Source organism: Vigna unguiculata, chromosome 1 (assembly GCF_004118075.2).
Source record: "Vigna unguiculata cultivar IT97K-499-35 chromosome 1, ASM411807v1, whole genome shotgun sequence".
Lineage (NCBI taxonomy): Eukaryota > Viridiplantae > Streptophyta > Magnoliopsida > Fabales > Fabaceae > Vigna > Vigna unguiculata.
The window spans coordinates 35,012,140-35,034,638 of record NC_040279.1 but is presented as its reverse complement, the minus strand read 5'-3'; the positions used below and the strand labels follow the sequence as shown (position 1 = coordinate 35,034,638).

The following is a 22,499-nucleotide window of genomic DNA, read 5'->3' as shown; positions in this document are numbered from 1 at the left end:
CTATACTAATATAAAATGAGTATATTTCTCAATAATAACGTTTTATTTTTTGTTACAATTGCAACAAATTTAAAAAACAATATACAACCTAGTACATTGTTACCACAATATAATTTGATATTGGTATTTCTATAGATCAGTAGTAGAATGGAAGTTTGTGTGTAATGAATCTTCTACAAGAAATAAATTATCACAACCAAAAGGAAATCAATAGTCACAAATCTCTCTATATCTTCACCTAATACGCTTTCCTTAGTCAAATAGTGTATAATTTCTTTTAACCTTAAAAAATGATTATAATTTTCTTATTAACTTAAAGTCATATTCTCAACAATCTCTACCATCGCATCATTAACTATAATTATCTTAGACTAACATATATTTATAGCATTATCTTTTAGTTTTAAGTCTTTTCATGTAGACAACAAAGCATTATCAAGAAATAAAGGATTCGATGATGTTGTTGCTATAACTGTAGTTTCTTCTGAATATTTTGTTGTTAAAAGGTTGCGAGGAAATCGTAAGCTATACAACGAACCTTTTGTATAGAATAAGCTCGAGAATTTCTAGAGAAGGAGATAATCAACATAAATAGTCAAAAGTTTATAATCTCTCACCTACCACTTATGCATTGACTAAATTAAAAAAGAAAATTCCCAATCTATGGAAACACAAGTCATTCCTACAAACCCAATTTAAAAGTGTGAATCATATCGATTATCCTTAACACATTATTATCATTTTAGTTTCATGTCTCTGTCTTTAACAGCTAAACAAAAGCGTCGGCATTTGTTAATTAGGCCACAAAGTATATATAAAAATAAAACACATGCATGCGTTTTCTAATTCCTTTAAAGCTTGGTTAAATTCTGGAAAAAGCCAAAAAAAAAGAAAAAATGAAAAACAACAACTGTAGGTTGAAGGTAGTGTCTTAATAACTTTCATTTTCGAAGGTAGACTAAGAGAGATTCCCAATTTCTTTAATCTGTTGTCTATTAATTATTTATAATATCTGAAGGCATAATTAATATAATTGATGACCTATACCAATGAAGTATTTTTTATATATTGGTTTAAAAAAAATACTCTTCTTTCTGCTTCTAACTACATATTGGAAGTTTCACATCGATTAGAGATAAGACAATTTCATAATATATAAGTGAGGTGCAAATCTTATCTTACAAACCGATTTTGTAGTGTTGAGTTTGACTTAAAACCCACTTCTAACATGTATCAGAGCATGGTTAGAGCCTATTATAGCGAATTTTCTTGGACATTTTGTTCCACCCGCTATCGGATGATGAATATACCTTGACGTACCTCGGCGTGAGAAGGTGTGTTGGAAATCCCACATCAAACCTCACCTTACAAGTCGGTTTTGTGAGGTTGAGTTAGGCTTAAAATCAAAAAATAAAGCACAATGTGCAATGGCCAACCATGTAGAATGCATTAACTTGGGGGGAAATTGAGTGGTGGGGGGTCTTACAATAATACATCATACGTGGGGTAGGAACAATGATACATATCTACACTTTTATTTTATGTGTATAGTTATTAAACATTTATTTTTTTTATCTCTCTCTTTTTTAACATCATATATTCTACAAGCATATAACTTTTATTCTGTGTGTACTTGTATGTGAAGTGTTTATTGATATTGTACGTGTTGGTGAATGATTTTGTGTGGGGTGATTGATGCTCCTTCTTCTATTTTGTGTCGTAAACGTTTCATGTAGTATTATGGTTGAGCAGAGAGACCCCATTCGAGTTGGGTAACGATTGGTTGCAGAAGTTTCACATTCCTTTCAAATTTGCATGTGAATGAAGTGGGTGTGTCTTTCTGAGACTAGACATTGCACCTTCTTCTTGACCCTTCTCCCCATTCTGCTATATATCCTTCTTACACTTCAATCCCAAGCTTGTCCACACCACACGTCTTCTTCATCTTCACACCATTGACTATCATCTATTACCACTTACTTTACTTCTCAATAATTCAATAAAATACTATATATATTAAATACTTTTATACTTCTTGTTTTCTGGGTGTTTCTTGATGCTATTTTAAAATAAAGGGTTTTCATTATTTCATGTAGATTAACTAAATTATGTGTAATAATTCCACCCACTTTTCAAAAATTATATCTTTGGTTAACTAAAACACGATGTCACGTGCATCGGTGATTTAAGAATTTGGAAGACTTAAAACAAGTTAAGAATTATGTCTTTTTATTTACTAATAAAATATTTTGTTTAAATGTATTATAGTTTTATTTTGAATATATTTTTTCAAGATTTTGAGAGTCTTTTTTTAAAGCTCTAAAGTAATTAATACTAAAAAAGTTTTTTTTTGAGTTTTTTTAGGAGCCTAAAGCAAGGTTCGCGAAGGTAAATTGCATAGCTGAAGATGTAAGAAAGGAAATACTTGGAAACATTAAGCTTGGGTTGTTTGGATCTAGAGTCAAAATCTCTAGGATTTGACGAGCAGATTTCGTTGATAGTTGTGAATGAGATCTCGCAACACTCGCTCTGTGCAAGTGATGAGCAGGACAACGATGGTTAGAATATTGTGCAATGTTGCTTCATGTTGATGATGACTGAGCTGAACGTGATTTGTTGGAAGTCTCACATCGACTAGAGATAAAATTAATTCATAATATATAAGTGAGGTGCAAACCTCATCTTACAAGCTGATTTTGTAGGGTTGAGTTAGACTTAAAATTCACTTCTAACATGATCTCAATTTAGACCTTGACGTTGATAGTCTCAACTAAAATTGTTTTTGAAAGGGTACACAAACAACGCCCTGGCAAAAGTATTACCTTAGGAAACAAAATTATTTTTTAATCTTATTAAGCATAACAAAAAAGCTCTATATTCCCAGAAAAAAGTGCTGAATTTCAATAATTGAGGACAATATATTTAACCACGTTTTGACCAATGAGTATCACCGGGGAAATTTGTTAAAAAAAAAAAGTCAAGTCTAGTTGTTGTTATATTATACTAAAGCAATGTAATAACCACATGCATTTCTTGCATTACTGAAAGCTGAAAGCTTGTTATGTGTTAAATAAAAGACATTGTTTTGCGATATAATATATATAAATGGAACTATATATTGTTGCCATGTTTGAATCAGTGTTGGATATTTCTATTAATCTTTTAGTTGACAAAGCAAGATGCTTTACCACATGCCAACTATTGTTTTGTTACTTAATTTTGTGAAGGGTTTGTTCCATGTGTCTTTATTTAATTGTTGCAAACTTATTTTGTACTAAAAAAAAATAATAGAAAGAAGCATAAGAAAGAAGTGATTCGAATTGGATAAATTGACAAGACGAGGGGCATGTGGCATGGACATATGTGGTGTGCTACAAGCTTGCAGGAAAAACAGTGAAAGGTCATGCAAACAGCTAAGCTAAGATCAATTTTTTGGTTTTACTTTATTAAGAAAGCTTTTCCAGATTCATATAAATATATTTTTTCGTGTTCATTATTATTCTTGTGATGATTGTTGTTATGTTACCCATGATATCGGTGACGGACAATACTACAATAGAGATACATGTTCGAAAAAATAATCGTGAATTAAAAATATTATAGTTTTTATCTTTAATAATTACTTTATTAATAGAATAATAAGATTAACACAAATAACAAAAAATATAATGTAGAAATTCTAAATACGAAGAAAAAAATCACAAAAGCAGGAAATAATCACTATGTGTAAATTTATATAACATAAAAAAATTTATCAATCCTTTGATCCTAAATATATTTACACTCTCTAAAGTAAGAATTTAACTACACCTCAGGACACCCTACTACAAAAGTATAAGAAAAATAAAACAGTAGCTCAAAGTGTATTTGACACGAGGCAAAAAACATCATGGACTTAAAGTCCATTTTATAATCACTAACATGCATCTTTTAAGTTATTCTAGACGATATTGAACTTTACAAGACATGTAATTTTTAGGTTAAATTATGTCTTTGGTCTCTGTTTTTGTATTAAAATATCAATTTGATCCCTCTATGTTTTTTTATCTCAATTTGATCCATATTATGTAAGATTCAATGCAATAAAGTATTTTTCGTTAGTGGTGCAGTAACAACGTTAAAAGGATGTCACGTGTTAGTTTCTGGATTTTCTGAATTATTTATTTATTTTATTTTTTAAAATTTTAAAAAAAATTGTCACTTGTCACGTTGATGTCATGCCACATGATAGTGTGACAGTGTGATGTGACAGTGACAGTGTCACATGTTATGCCAGGTGTCATTTTCTGATTCTTAATTTGGTTTCAGTATTTTAATTTTTGTCTCAATTTAGTTTTAATTTTTGTAAAAATTGAATAATTTTGCCTCTCTCCAAATTTAAACTAAATTTATTTTTATATAAATGTACACAAATATTTCTATTAAAATTGATATTTCAAGTAAATATTTTTAACAAAGTTAAGTTTATTTATATTTATATTTTACATTGAACTTTATTTAAAATTGTTTTAAAGTTGTTAATAAAAAATAAGGCTAATAGAAAAGAGATTCATAAATTATATCGATATTTTATTACATCATACTTTAATATTGTTTTTTATTTGAATTTATATTTCAAATAATTTATATTTTTAAAATGTGTAAATTTCAATAATTTATATATAAATGTTTGAGTTGGTGTAAATATAACAATTATATAAATTTTAAAAATAATTTTAACTAATTTATGTAAAAATTGAAAACAAGTAAATTTAAAATTTCAAAACAATTTTAAACAAAGTTGAATATGAAACACAAATTTAAGTAAATTTAGTTTTGTTAAAAATATATAATAAAAATATCAATTTGAATAAAAATATCAAATTTAATAAAAATATTTGTATAACATTTATATAAAAATTAATTTTTGTTTCAATTTGAATAGGGTAAAAATTGCACATTGTTTACAAAAATTGTGACTAAATTGAAACAAAAATTAGAATACAAAGACCAATTTGAGAATGAAAAAATGATACCTAGCATAACAGTGACACATGTCATTGTCACGTCACTACCATGCCATTGCCACATGACACAATGTCAACGTGATAAATTTTTTATTTTTTTAAAAAATTCAAAAAATTAAAAAATCTAAAAAAAAAATTAAAAAATCAGAAACTGACACCTAATATCTCTTTAACGTTATTACTACATTACTAACAAAAACAACTTTATTGTATCAAAATTTCTAAAATAGAAACTAAATTAAGATAAAAAAAAGTAAAAAAACCAAATTAATATTTTATTATGAAAATAAAGAACATAAACGTAATTTAGCATAATTTTTATTAGAATGTGTCCATACCCTTCTGAAATTCATTGACCATTGTCATGTACGTATGTTCCAGAGTGCTTATTTGTTAAAACTTGAGAGTTAAACTTGTTTATCTGCTTTGGATCAGTATTCCAGTTCAGATGAATATGTAGTTTCCTTCAACCAATCTGATAGCTTCTTTTTCCAACCATGAAGAATCGTATAATTAAAAACTAAGGAAAATCGTTTTCATCCTTGACGCGGAGCCATAATAATATATTATTCGTGTTCCTTTTTTTAAAGTGAATTATACATTTCTTTGATTTGGAATAATTACTCAAGTCCTCTCCCGTCAATTTATCACTTATTACATCAACTACATTTTATTGTTAAAAAATCATGTATATTTAAACAATTTCATACATCCATCACCTTTTGTAAAATTCTTCTGATCAAATTTTATTAAATTTATTTTATACATTAAAAATATTTCTTAATTAATATTAAAATAAAAATATATTAAATAAATAAATAATTCAAATATTATTATAAAATATATTTAAAACGTTAAATAAATTTAATAAATTTTATTAAAAAAATCATACACCAAAATATAAAATTAAATTGGTCTAAAATTATAAAGTCAAATGAACTCTTATTTCTAATTCCAATCTTTATAAAAAATTAAAAGATCAAAATAATATCTCACATGAGGTCAAATTAATATATATATTTTAGTAAAGCAATGAAGTCATTTTTCCCAAATTTCCCCATTTATTTATACTATAACAGACTTTTTATTTCACAATATTTGGATACTACTATAGCATCATCATGATGTGACAGGAATATTCTTCGGTTGATTTAAGTATAAAATTAATAAATAAAACTGCCCAAATTAAACTAGAATGTTACTTTCCATTCTTTTGTTAAAATATTCAAGCTGGTATACTTAATTTAACAATGTTAAATTAACTTATATTTTGTTCTAAATTAATGAAACTATTATATTATTTTTCAACACTGAAATAAATAATTAAATCCATTTGACTAAACATTATTAAAAACATTCTTTAATAAGTTCATATATATATATATATATATATATATATATATATATATATATATATATATATATATATATATTAATAAAAAACTCAATCATTAACCTCATAAACATAGTTTTAATCTCGTAAATATAGTCTTAATCAGTGTCAGTTTATATAACTATACTCGATATCAATTAATATCAATTGAGATTTTTTTTACAAATATTAATATCAACTTAACTTTAAAGATCAATTATAAAAAGTAATTAATTTTAAAGCTTTTAAATTTTTAATAATTATTTAATATTTAAATAATTTTGATATTTAGTGAAAATTTAAGTATTTTGTTAGAAAATAAGTTTCTTAAATTTAAATTTATTTATTTAAAAAAATAAAAAAAATATGAAATTCCCTGCGTACACATGGTTGAGGACGTTTTTGTTAACAGTTTTTTTATACTTATCCTTCAGAGAGATAAAGTATGTCTTAAGACATCATAAACTGACTATTATAATAATGTAATAATTGTATATATTTTTTTATATGTGATAACGTAGAAGATATACTGGTAATGACATTTTTCTACAGAAGAACCCGTGAATTTTTAATATAAAAGAGTTAGGAATAGAGTGAAATGTCATGTAATTTAATTTGTTAGGGAAAAGGAGTGTATATTTGAATATAAGAAAGAGGGTAGGAAAACTTAACATAATATTCGCATCTTTCATAGATGTGAGACGTTCTTTTAATAAATTTTAAATATAAAAAAAAACCCATAAAATAACAATATTGCAAGTGAATATATTTTTTACCTCTAATTTAGAAGAGAATATACTAAGAAATACCAATCTTAAAAAAAATCAACATATAAAGAAATAATACATGCATAAGTGTATATAAATTTTAAATATGAGAAGAAAATAGTATTTTCGACTTTGACTTTCAACGGAGGATATCCTAAATTCATATATATTACAACTTTAATACATAAAAAGCAGTTTTTAGTTTTTTTATTAAAAAAATAATAAGTTTGGGCAATTTCAATACGACAGAATGCTTTTATAGCCTTTTACTTTCAACTAATAATATTTTTGTAACAAAGGTTACTCATAAAAATCATATATGAACTAAATTGCTGATTTTGACTTTCAACTAATAATATATCCACTAGTGCAGAATTGTATTTTTACCTCGCCTTATAGGTCTCGGTTGGTAAGGAACCGAAGCCTATAATGACGCGGTGGCAATTTTGCAATTACAGACAACTTTTATGCCTCAGTTCACCTAAAACCCGAAGTCAAAAGCAGTTATAGGCTTCGGTTACAAAAAACCCGGTGCCAAAAGGGGTGTTAGGCCTCGGTTAAGAAGGCCTGAAGCCAAAAAGATTGCCAAAAATTTCAAAAATGTCATTCTCGTTTTGACTTATAGGCTTCAGGTGTTAAGGAACCGGGGCCAAAAGGGGTTATATGCCTAGGTTCTAAATTGAACCGAGGCCATATAATTTAATTAGGGCTCAAAACTGAACCCCATTTATTCCTCGCGCGCGCTGCTATCCTCCATTTCTCTCTGCAAATATTCACTTTTTCTCCACAACGCAAACCCAATCCACTTCACTTTCCACTCCGCATTTTCACAAACACAAAGCAGGCACGTTGCTTCCAACAAGTTCTCGTCTCAGCGTTACAACAAGCCCCCACGCGGGCCTCCATACGACGCCGCCGTTTTGCTAAAAACCCTCGCCTCCCGCTTTGGCGAGGTGACTGACTTCTCCGCCAACGCCAACTGCCACACCTTCGTCCACCTCCCCCAGTGGGTCCTAGAAGAGCGTCAGGAATGCAGGAACCTCAACATCCTCAAACGGAAGGGTGTGGTCACACCCTCAGAGCCATAGACGTGCGGGGTGTGTGGGCGCAGACCCACATGGACCTGAAGAAGCACTTCAAGCAGCTGCACCAGTGCGAGCGAGAGAAGAAGCTGAACCGCTTGAAGTCGCTGAAGGGGAAGAAGAAACGGGACCGTTTCAAGGAACGATTTTTACGCGGGAATCATAAGTATAATGAGGCGGCGACGACGCTGCTGGTTCCGAAGGTGGGGTACAGGCTGGCGGTGGGGTACAGGCTGGTGGCGGAGCTGCGGCGGACGGGGGTGTTTGTGGCTATTTTTGGTTTCAGATGATTCGGATTTTTCGGAGATGTTGAGGAGGGCGAGGGAAGTGCATTTGGGAACCGTGGTGGTGGGGATTGGGATAGGGCTTTGGGGAGGCATGCGGATTTGTGGGTGCCATGGAATGCGATTGAGAATGGTGACATATGGCCTCGGGTACTACGCAAACCGAAGCCAAAAAGGGACATATGGCCTCGGGTCATACTAAAACCGAGGCCAAAACGTGAGCGAATTTTTTTAAAATGTATAAATGTGAGCACATATGGCTTCGGTTAGACCTAACAACCGAGGCAGAAGAGGGACTCTATGGCTTCGGTTTACAACCGAGGCCAAAGGCTATCCTCTTTTGGCCTCGCCCCAATATGCCTCGGTCCGGGAACCGGTGCAGAATATGAAAAATAATCGCTGCCAAAAAGCCTTCCTGCACTGGTGATCATAGATTAAAAAATTAATATCTTAATAGACAAATAAAAGACTTGCAGCTCCTAATTCCAAATTAATAATGCTACAAATTTATTAGTATGAGTAATAAACATACTTTTACACACGTTTTTGAGGATTCAACTTAATTCCACTTGATTTTATAAACTGAATTAAAAAGAATTAATATTTTAGTATGACCTTTTAAAATGGGTTTTTTTTTTTTTTTGACAAAATTGACCATAAGTTTGGTATAGAAACCAACATTGTTTTACAAATTTATTATTTTAATATTGATCATGTATTTTTACAAAAGTCCGCATACAAACATAAATACACACATTATTTATTATTATTATTATTATTATTATTATTATTGAAAACTATAAATATATAAGAGATTAGTTAAATATTAAGGGAAGCCAAATTTATTGTTTTTATTAAATTTCAAATAATAACTAAGATTTTTTCCAGAAAAATAATGTTATTGACATTTCTCGTCCCACGCTTCGCATATAAAAACATTCTACTTACTAATTAAAATAGTACTTTAAAATTTTAATTTTAGGATATACTTTTAACTGCTATAACAATATTAAGAGAAAATATTATAATTGCATCTTGGCAGCTATATGTGTGGTTGTCGTTGGTATATTGGTTCTTTCTGACAAAGGATGGAGGAGGATGTTATAGGTTATTGTCGTTTATGTTAATAATTAAATTTAAAAGCTCCATATAAAAAAGTCACAAGTTTGTTATTTTAATATTATTGACAGTAGAAGACTTGATGGATAAGAAACCAATAAGAAGCAAATGGTAATGTAATATGTAGGGATGAGAACGGGACGGGTCGGATATGGACAGTGTTTACTCGCAATTTGATCTGTAAAAAAAAATTTGTCTATTATCTGTCTGTTTACTCGTCGGGTATCCGCTTAAAAATATCCGTGAATATATTTAAAATCCGCGGATATCCGTGGATACTCGATACCCGCAAATATTTAAAAAAATTTATATTTTATAAATTTTTTAATATAAAATTATAAAAATAAAATATAAAATTAAATTAAATTAAATTAAATTATAATTATAATTATAATTAAATTTGACATAATAAAATATACTGCTAATTTTAATTTTAATTAAATTAAATTTTAATTTTAATTTTTTTACGAATAACGGTACCCGCGGGTACGGATAGTATGATACCCGTACTCGATCCATTTATAAGCGAGTATTAAAATATCCGTTACCCGCTATCCGCGAGTATTAACTATCCATCATAGATTTTATCCGCGGATATCCGCGAGTACGAGTATTTTTGCCATCTTTAGTAATATATGGAAGAATAACTAGGTAAAGATGAAAAATTAACGGAAATAAAAAAAATCTAAGAACCTATTTTTGTTTGATTAAAACTTTAATTGATGTAATAAATACTTTTAACAGGACTTTAACTTTTTTTAATACATATATTAGTATTTTTATTTTTATTAAATTTATAAATATTTTTTTATTTCTTTGAAAAATATCACTATATTATTTTTAAATATCAATTATTTTAAACGACGCATTGTAAAATATTTGATAGTAGCGTATTGAATATAAACTTTATTTATTGTATTTAATTTTACTAAATTTATTATTTTATAAGATGACATTTATTATTATTTTCTTAAATGGTTTCTTTTACATTTTTTAAATATTTGATTTGTTTAAGTCAAAAGTAACTAAGTTTCTTCTTCTTCTTCCTCAATTTGTTAAAGTCAAAGTAATTAAGTTTTTTCTTCTTCTTCCTCAATTTAAGTCAAAGTAATCAAATTTATTCTTCTTCTTCCTTAATTTATTTAAGTCAAAATAATTAAGTTTTACCTTCTTCTTCCTCAATTTGTTTAAGTTAAAGTAATTATTTTTTTTTCTTCATCAATTTGTCAAATCAAAGTAATTAAGCTTCTTAATTTTAATAAACTTAAAAATGCATTATCTTAATTTAATTTTTTTGGGATAAATTGAAGCATTTATTTAAATATAATACGCAGAGATATAAATTTTTATTTAATTTTATCTTTATTTTAAAATGTTATATTTTTGCACTTTACTCTAAAAAATGTTTATTACTATCCTTCACTCCGATTTCTTTTGTAGAATGACAAAAAATAATAAACCTTGTCTAAAAAAAAAATTAAATAGAACATTTGAAAAACAGAAATTACAGAATAATTTAAATACAAAGAGAGTCCTTTAACTTTTTCTTAGTAGTCTAAATATTTTAATTTCTTTCATATATATATATATATATATATATATATATATATATATATATAATATTTACAAGTCAAGTCGTAATTGATACAAAAACATTGAGTAAATAATATTAGGAATAATTAATATTGTTAAACATATATCACCCACTGTGATTAGCGTAAATAGTCACAACATTACGATTAATCAACCTCGGATTATGATTAGTTATCAACCTAATGGTGATGATTACAACAGATAGTTTCCTCGATAATCTCATGTACCTAAGATATAAAGGAACAATTAACCAAATATGCTGTAGCAATTTCATCCATTGTTGTGGCTAAAAACATAATGCATTTTGCTAATAAATTATTGGAAGAATGTATCCTTTTTATTTTAATTTCCGCATAGTTAAAATTTTTTGTAATAAAATATAATGAAGAATGTATCTTTTTTATTTTAATTTATTTATAGGCTACATTCTTTCGGTAAATTTAAAAATCCTACCTAATTTAGAAGTTACGTGTAATAATAATAATAATAATTTATATACACAGTTGTTTCTTAACTCTGCATCATTTATTTTAAAGATAAATTCATAATATTTTCTTAACAAATCTATATAAAAATCCTTTTTTTTAATCTATGAATAAGTTTAAGTTTCACATTATATTAGGTATTATGAAAGAAAAAAATCTATATATTTTCATAACAAATATATTATAAAAAATCATCAATCTTTACCAGCTTTGTTAAGACAACGATTCCGTTTCTTGAAAGCTGAGTAATCGGAAGACATGTATCTGCTTCAACACTGCATTTCGATTTAGTACGAAAGACAATCGAATGTGATGTGTCGCAAAAAACCAATAAAAAAATAGCGGCGAATTCCTTTTCCGTGGTTAAAAATGAGTCCTTGTTCAAAGAAAGCATTGTAAATGAATGTGGCAGCTACACTTCAATCATTAACATTTAGAACCTAGCTGCTTCTGCAATCCAATGAGTGACAATGGTTTTGCCCCATTTAACAATTTTCCATCTGTGAACTTTGGTGGGAAGCACAAGATGACAGTGCAACCACATTGAAAATTCCGTAACATCTCCAACCAAAACGTCCTTTTTATACTTCAAGTCTTCGACCGTTCAAACTTCAAACTTCTTCAATCGCAAGTTTTCAGTTCAGTTCATGTTGCGAACCAGACCTTTGATTAATGTAATAGAAAGCTCACCTCCAACTAATTATTTAAATCCTTAAAACTTCAACAAATCCTAGATTCATTTAACCGCCTTCAACATTGATGCTTATGCTGTTCAATTTGTTATATGTTGCTCTCAAACTCTGCACACCTAAAAAAAACTACAATTCATATGCTTTATATATTATCAAAATTAAAACAATATATGATTTAGTATTTTTTTTTCTTGTTTTATATGCATGATACTCGTTTCCACACAAATGTGGACAAAGATAAAATATTTTTGTCTGTCTATAAATGAGTTTGAGTTATGACATCAAATATTACAAGGAAACATAGCCGTAAAATGTTTCCTATTCTTAAGTTAGTAATTTTACAAATATAATAATATTTTGAATGTATTTAGAAATGTTTGTTGCTTTGAAAATAGAGTTTAATATTAGTATATGTATATATATCATTTTTAGTTTTCTATTTACTTTATCGAGTAAGTGGTGGAGTTGTTGTATATTAAAATTGGCGTATTATTTCTATTGTAAGAAGAATATGTATTACTGATCAATATAAATGATTGGTAATTATAAAAATTTATTGGTAATTTGAGTTTTACTAATAGCTCTTAAAATCTATTGGTTATTATCGGTAAGCGCAAATTTATTAATAAATATTTGTTAGTAATTATTTATAAATTATGATCAATAAATTTTTTTGGTAAATGATTGAGTCTTTTCTTCATTGCTCACTTCTTTTTTTTTTCTTTTCCATCTTCTTATTCCTTTACTTTTACTCATCATGTTTTCACTATTGTTTTCACCTTCGACTTCGTCTCCTCCTCCTCTTTTTTCTTCTTGTCCTCTTCTTCTTTCTCATCTTTCTCTTCGTCCAACTTTAGTCACCGTCGTTGACGTCTCCTTCTCCTCTTTTACTTTTTTTTTTCACTATCTCTCCTTAATATATAAAAAATGTCATTAGACTTGATAGAAATTTTCATTTAATAAAAAAAATTATAAATTATCGACAAATTTTATCAACAAAATTGACAATAGGATACATTAGTAACAAAATAATTGGTCGAAAAAAAAAAATTTACCGAGGGATTTTATTAATTGATTAATTACATACTAAAATATTAGTTGATAATTTAAATTCTATAATCTATCAATAAATTTGAGTTTCTTAACAAATTTATTTTGTTAGTAAAAATTTATTAGTTATTACGAAAACTCTTGTAATTAGGAAAGATGAAAAATGTTAATCTTTTGAGTTATATTAGCATGTGCATTTATAGTAACTTCACTTTTAAGACTTTAACTTCCCTCAGATCAATTTAATGATTTAGATCTTATGTGTTAGACTTATAACCATCTCACACAAACCATATGAACAGAACTTTTAGATTCGATGAAAAACAAAATTTATTCTAAAACAAAATTTGATATGAATAGAATTTCCTCATCTCTATTATATTTTACAAAGAGACTTCTGGTTGGGAGAAAGTTGATAACTGAAGTTAAAATATTAGATAGATGGCAAAGAGAATATAAGAAAAAAAAGTTTAAAAAGATTATGAAATATATAAAATAAAACTATGACTTAGAATTACATTTACATATTAACCACAACTTCAAATTTTAATATCTATTCTTCTGAAAATCATATCTACTCGACATCTCTTAAATTAATAATAATAATAATAATAACAACAAGATAATTTATAAATTACAATTAAATCCATTAAAGTGAATTATGAAGTAGGTGCAATTTTTTTAAGTGGTGTACATTGGAATCCATTTTAGAATTTCCAATGCAATGGACTTAGGAGAGAGTATGCAAGGGTAAATAGAATTGAATGAGTTTAATGTTATCACTCAATTGATGGATATCGGAATAAGAAAAGTCGTGTTTCCACATCTATAAATCTAGTACAATGAGTACAAATAGTTTGTGTCAGCCAAGTTTAAACACTTCAAAATCTTCTCTGGGAGTATTATTGGGTTAGGCTTCCAATTGTATATCTAAAAAGTCCAAAGCATATTTCTTTATGCACCCATGTCTTCCACCTAAACCGTTAGTAGTATTTCAAAGACCAAAATTCCGCTAAAGCAAAATATCTTCTCTTTCTCCCTCACTGATCACCTTCTCCTTCTCTCGTTTTTCTGTAGAATCCTTGTAATTGTCACGGTTGCCATTATCATTGTCACCGCTACCTACCGCCACCTTCATAGTCAAAGACAATGCCACCGTCTTTGTGGCCGTCCTCATAGATAATTTTTGTTACTTCATTTTGTCGCATCCTTCGAACAAGAGAGAAAAGAAAATTCGAGAACAAAAAGCTGGTTTGCATATTCACTGAATAGCATCAATAAAATACTACTATTCTTCCTTCTTCAGTTATGGATCTGAAATTTGACACCAGTTTCGCGGTACATTGTTCTTTGTTTTCACCATTTATCTGGATTGGGAATCTTGCACTGATCATTTTGTTGGAAGGTACTAATATTATATTAGTTATAATTTAGGTATTATTATATTTGTGAATAAATCTGTGCACTCATTCTTTTAATAGATGAGGAATTATAGTATATATATATATATATTTATATATATATATATATATATTTATATATATATATATGTATATATGTATACGGTATCTTATTCTTTGAAATATATTAGAATTATTCTTTAAATATTTTCTATATGGTATTAGAGCCAAACACCGACATCCTCTACAATATAGGAAGCAGTGCTTTTTTATTTGAATATTTTTTATGGCTCCTTTCGATAAAAATCAATCGAAGAAACTTGATTTTGGGACTTCCGCTGCTACCCATATGCAAGATGTTATTCCCAAGAGTCATAGTTCTACTGTTGCCGAATTTGTGACCAAGTCAGGTATATCTAACTTTGCTCTTAATCTTTCTGTTGTTACTAGGAGTGGTGATTGGATAATTGATTTAGGTGCTACAGATCATATGCCTTATGATCCACATAAATTTATTAATTTTTCCTCTAATTGTTCTAAAACTGCTATTGTTAATGTTAATGGGATCTCATCTCCTATTGAAGGTGTAGGTACTATATCCCTCCCTCCTTATCAATCTCTTATGTTTTATTTGTTCCTACATTGAATTGTAATCTTCTCTCTGTCAGCAAGTTAACCAAATCACATTCTTGTGTTGCCTTATTTTATCCAACCCATTGTTTTTTCCAGAACATCCATTCCAAGGAGAAGATTGGCAATGGTAGAGAGAGAATGACTGTATTATCTTGAAAATGTCTCACAACAAACCCATAAAGGAACGTTGGCTTATCTTGCGAATGAACACATACACGATAAAAACAAAAAGGAAATTTGGTTATGGCATAGAAGATTGGGACATCCCTCTTTTGGTTATCTAAAAGAATTATTTCATCACTATTTCATAAATGCAATATTTCTGATTTTATTTGTGAAACTTGTGTAATGGCAAAAAGTCATCGTGTTGTGTTTCCTTTAAGCAATAAAAAAACAAATTTTTCTTTTTCATTAATCCACACAGATGTGGGGCCCTGCCCCACAATCTACACATAATGGGAAAAAATGGTTTATCAGTTTTGTTGATGATTGTACTCGGGTAACTTGGGTGTATTTGCTTAAACATAAAAGTGATGTGTGTAATGTGTTTTGTTCCTTTCATCATATGATAGTTACTCAATTTAATACACACACATTAAGTTCATTCGATCAGACAATGGAGGGGAATATTTTAAGACTGAATTAATCGAGTTCATGAACTCCAAAGGCATCTTACATCAAACTACATGTCCTTATTCACCACAACAAAATGGGGTGGGGGTGGCTGAGAGAAAAAATAGACATATATTAGAGGTGACAATATCACTTTTGATAGATGGTAATGTCCCATCTCATTTATGGGGGGAGGCTGTGAGATCTGCAATTTATTTGATTAATCAAACACCTTCTAGTGTGTTTAACTTTCGAAGGCCTTTTGATGTGTTGTCTGATCATTGTATCCTTCCTTCCATAGTCTCTTTACCTCCTCATATTTTTGGATGTGTTATATATGTTCACTTACACCCACATCAACAACGTACAAAACTTGAAGAACGAGCTTTAAAATGTGTTTTTGTTGGGTATGGATCAACTAAAAAAGGTTATTATGCTTACCATCCACCATCAAAGAAATTTTATATCTCTATGAATGTGACATTTAATGAGCATAGTTTTTTTATGTTGATTCTACATTTCAGGGCAGCAATGAAAGTGAAGTGCATAATCATGATGTTAGTATGTTTGATATCCAAGATATAAAATTATACTGTAAAGATAAATTATCGTGTGAGGATCATTCTACAGGAAGTGAGCCCATCCTAAATATGGAAACTTATACTTTGGATAATACAGTGTCTTCTGATCCTAACCAATTGGCTCAATCTTCTCTACAGGTTCGGCTTGACTCTTCAGAGGTACCTTCTGATCCTATCTCTGATAATAATAATGTAATTGAAACTAATCATGAAATTGTTTCTCTTAATCCCACCCTTAATAATACTAATTTAGACGAAACTGATCATGAAATTGATCATTGTCTGCATGAGACCACCAACACACCAAACATTGAGTCTACTACTGTCCAGTATAATCTTCCACCCCGTTCTAACTGTGGTCAACCTCCAGCTAAATATGAACCATACCTCCAAGCCAAAGTTAAATATCCCATTAGTAAATATGTGCCATCGCACAGGTTATCCTAGTCATATGCATAATTTGTATCTCAATTATCTTCAATTTTATTCCTAGTAATATACAGGAAGCTTTGGTAGATTCTAGATGGACCAAAGCAATGGTTGATGAGATGGCAGCTTTAGAAAAAAATAACACTTAGGATCTTGTATCCTTACCAAAAGGGAAGAAGACTGTGGGCTGCAAATGGGTATTTACAATTAAGCACAGAGCTGATGGAACTATTGAGAGGTATAAAGCACGACTTGTGTAGATTACCAAGAAACGTTCGCACCAGTAGCCAAGCTCAATACTGTGAGAATACTTCTGTCACTAGCAGCAAACCAAGATTGGCCTCTTCTACAATTTGATGTGAAAAATGCTTTCCTACATGGAGAAATTTCAGAAGAAATTTATATGGATTTTTCATCAGGTATGACAGATTCAATTGGAATGAAGGTTTGCAAATTAAAGAAGGCTCTATATGGATTAAAACAATCTCCAAGAGCATGGTTTAGAAGGTTTACCAAGTCTATGAAGGCTTTTGGCTATAGAGCTAGTAACTCTGATCACACCTTATTTTTGAAGAGAGGTAAAGGAAGAATTACATATTTGATTATATATGTAGATGACATGATTGTTACAGGAAATGACCAAGATGAGATTTTCAGTTTACAACAATACCTTGCATCTGAATTTGAGATGAAACAACTTTGAAACCTTAAATATTTTTTGGGTATTGAAGTAGCTAGATCAAAACATGGTATTTTTTTATGTCAAAGTGACACGTGACAATCACTGTTCATAACCGTTAATGATTTAAACGGTGTTAGCAAAAAAGGACCCAATTGAACAAAATTGACGAAAATTAGGATCTATTTGAACACAAAACCAAAATTAGGACTTATTTGAAAAAACTTGACGAAAATTGGGACCAAAAAGGTATTTTAACCATTGATTTACTATCAGAAACCGGATTGCTTGGGAGTAAACCAGTTGATACACCAATTAAACAGAATCATAAACTCTTTCAATGCTCAAATTCAGCAAACATAGACAAAAGGAGATACCAAAGGCTGGTAGGAAAATTAATTTATTTTTCTCATGCACGTCCATATATTACCTATGCAGTGAATGTTGTTAGCCAATTTATGCATGACCCACGAAAGCTTCATATGGATGCTGTTGAGAGGATTTTGAGATATTTAAAGTCCACTCCTGGAAAAGGAATTTTGTTTCTCAAATCATGGAAACTTAAAAGTAAAATGGTATACTGATGCAGATTGGACAAGTTCAAAAGATGATAAAAGATCTATCTCTGGATACTTTACTTTTGTAGGAGGGAATCTTGTAACTTGGAGGAGTAATGTAGTAGCAAGATCTAGTGCTGAAGCAGAATTGAGAGGCATAGCACTAGGTGTATGTGAACTTTTGTAGATTAAAAATGTGCTATCAGATTTGGGCTTTAAACAAAATGAAACTATGAGTTTGTACTGTGATAATACGTCGGCTATAGCAATTACTCACAGTCCGGTGCAACATGATAGAACAAAGCATGTGGAGATTGATAAACATTTCATCAAAGAGAAACTTGAAGCTGGAATAATTTCCTTTCCTTTTGTAAGATCAGAATTGCAGTTGGCTGATGTTCTCACTAAAGGAGTGTCAAGTAAAGTGTTTAATGAGTCTCTATTCAAGTTGAAAAAATGTGTGATATCCATGCACCAACTTGAGTGGGGGTGTTAAGATATGTCAAATATTGTATTAGCTATAATTTAGGCATTATTATATTTGTGAGCAAATTTGTGCACTCATTCCTTTAATAGATGAGGAATTATAGCACTCTTGTATGTATATATATGATACCCTATTCTTTGAAATAATACATCAGAATTATTCTTTAAATCTTTTCTGTAGGTACTTGTCAAAGCTGAGAGGTTCTGGTCATATGTATAGGTCTTTGATATATGTAAAGAGGTCTTAGTCACTTGTTTGCTGAGAAGTCTATGAGAGGTGCTTGTTGACTTACTGATAGGTCTTTTGTCACTTATCGAGATCTCAGTTATTTGTCAAAAGATTTTTGGTCACTTATGGAGAAGTCTATTGTTTTTACTGAGATGTTTCTGGTGTCTATTAAGAGATCCCAAGTCATTTGTTGAGAGAGATTTAATCACTTATTGAGAGGTCTTTAGTCTCTGCTGAGAAGTTCATGATTAATTGTCGAGAGAGGTCGAGACGATCATAGTTATTTTTTCTTGATCTCTAATTATCTTTTGATAAACATACAACCAAACATCTACCCGTACCTTTAAAATTAGTTTAATAATATAATGATATAATTTTAAATTAAAAATGTAACACATATTATAAAATCTTATAAATAATTAATTCTTATATTATAATTTTTTATGATAAATAATTATAGATATTAGAGAGTTTTGTATTGTATTTCTTGATAATTTTTTTTATAACTTTAGAAGTAAAAAAATTAATAGTTGTGTTAACCTGGGCTTTGATTTGTATGGAAGTTTAGAAAATAAAAACGGAAAAATGTGTTCTTGTTAGCTTAGTGATCAATGGACGATTTGGACAACATTTGTCGCCTAAATAACAGATCTTTAAGAAAATTATATTAAAAATATTAAAAATTGATTAAGCTGAGTTCTTGATATTTTTTTTTAATTTATTAAGAGATAACATAATAAATAAATAAATTAAAATAATAAATAGTTTTAAATTTTTGGACTACCAAATAGATAACAAAATTCTCATATGATTTTAATTACCTTGGTATTATTATTTCCTACAATTATCACAAATAATTTTCATCTTATCACTTATAACAATAAAAAATTTAGGATTAAGTATGTTTTTAGTCTCCAAATTTTGACCAAAAATTGAAATTCCTCTTTGTCGAAAACTTCGATACATTTTGGTCTTTAAACTTTAGAAATGAATGAATATAGTTCTTATAACCCAATAATGTTAACTTTTTTTGACGTGTCAAACGCTTTTCATATTAGTATTGGAGTTTTTTATACTGTTTGACACATTCTTGGTTCAATATCTATTGAAAAATATGTCCGACACCTCAAAAAAAGTTAACGTAATTGAGTTAAAATAATTATATTAATTTATTTTTAAAGTTTAGGGACCAAAATATATTGAAGTTTCGGATGGACGAATTCCAATTTTGGATCAAAGTTCAAGACTAAAAAGATACTTAACCCAAAAATTTATCATCATCACTGTCATAATCATAAATAAAACTACATGCTTAATCTACTATTTGGTGGAGACAGAGAGACTATAAATTTCAGACTAAAGTATACAAGGGTAACATTTTATATTTCCAAAATAAAAAAGGGTACATAAATAGAATTGAATGAGTTTAATGTTCATAGTTCAATGGATGAATATTGGAATGCGAAAAGCCATGTTTCAGCCTCTATAAATAAAAAAAGGTTTAATTATGCATTTGGTCCCTATTTTGGAGTCAAAATATCGAAATGGTACCCAAATTTTTAAAAGTCTCAAAATGGTCTCTTTTTTTGTTGAAACGTCTCACGTTTGTCCTTTCCGTTAAGTCAAGGTTGACGCCGTTAGAGGGAGTGCCACGTGTCAGTTCTTCGATTTTTTGAATTTTTTTATTATTTTTTTCAAAAAATAAAAAACTGCCATGTGTCAAGTTGTCATCGTGTCACGTGGCAGTGACAGTGACACGTGCCAGTATTATGTCAAATGTAATTTTCTTAGTCTCAATTTAGTCCCTTTATTTTAATTTGTCTCAATTTAGTCCCAATTTTTGTAAAAATTAGCAATTTTGCCCCTCTTCAAATTGAAACAAAAATTAATTTTATATAAATGTTATACAAATATTTTTATTAAATTTGATATTTTTATTCAAATTGATATTTTTATTATATATTTTTAACATAGCTAAGTTTATTTAAAATTATGTTTCACATTCAACTTTATTTAAAATTGTTTTCAAATTTTAAATTTATATGTGTTTTATTGTTACATGAACTAGTTAATTTATGAATTTTTTTCTATTAACATTATTTTCTATTAATAACTTTTAAACCATTTTAAATAAAGTTCAATGTAAAATATTAATTAAATGAACTTAATTTGGTTAAAAATATTTACTTGAAATATCAATTTTGATGAAAATATTTGTGTACATTTATATAGAAATTAAATTTGATTTCAATTTGGAGAGGGACAAAATTGCTAATTTTTACAAAAAATTGAGACTAAATTAAGACAAATTAAAATAAAGGAACCAAATTGAGACTAAGGAAATGATACGTGGCGTAATACTGATACGTGTCACTATTACTGCGACATCACTCTGTCTCTCTCATTGTCACGTGACACAATGACAGGTTGACACGTGGCAATTTTTTTTAAAAAAAAATTCAAAAAAATATCAAAAAAAATTCAAAAAATCAAGGAACTGACACGTGACACTCCCTCTAACGGCGTCAATCTTGACTTAACGGAAAGGACAAACGTGAGACGTTTCAACAAAAAAGGGGACCATTTTGAAACTTTTAAAAATTTGGGTATCATTTTGAGATTTTGACTCCAAAATGGAGACCAAATGCATAATTAAACCATAAAAAAAGTAAGTGCAAATGGTTTGTATGACCAAGTTTTAAACACTGAAAACTCTTCATTGGAAATATGAGAGGAAAGAACAAGGTTACTGAGCCTAAAGTTGAACATGATACACAGGATTCTGCAACAAATCCTTGGAAAAAGCTTCGAAGCCTCTTTTTTTCAAGGAATTCAATAAAATGTGAAGAAAGGTGGGAGTTTTTATGCTTCAAATACTCTGTTGATCGATGACAAACCCTATAAGGCTTTTCTCAATCCTGTAAGTTCAAAGATACTATTTACTTAAGCTTTTGAATTTACATTTGCCTCGTTTTATATCTAACCATGAAAACAGGATAATACAGCCATTTTCCCTGAATCTTATGATGTGAATAATGTTGCTGATAGAGTACTTGGTAAGAATGCATACTTCATTTCTGAATAATTTTTTTTTTACCGGACATGATATTTTATTTACAAATTTTGACAATTTTATATTACATGAGATAATATTTTTTAAATAATTTTGAGATATGAAAAAATATAAAAAAAATGGAAAATCATCTAAAAGATGACATCATAGAATATAAGAAAATTTATCAAAATTTAATTATTAAAAAATTATTTTTCTTCATCATTTCATAATTTGTTGTATTGTGATCGTAGATCCAAGACGTGAGTTGTTTTCGTATCTGGAAGGTGTTGCTGAGGCTGACGATGTTCCTTCTTATGTTAAGGATCATCCTTTTGGGCAACCTGCTATTACTTCTACTCATCCTCACTGGAACTTTTACTCGCGAGTC

General features: G+C 29.0%; 1 pseudogene; it reads left to right on the top strand.

The window, feature by feature from the left end:
* The first annotated feature begins 6,764 nt into the window (after positions 1–6,764).
* LOC114190932 lies at positions 6,765–11,854 on the top strand (annotated as a pseudogene).
* Positions 11,855–22,499: the final 10,645 nt, after the last annotated feature.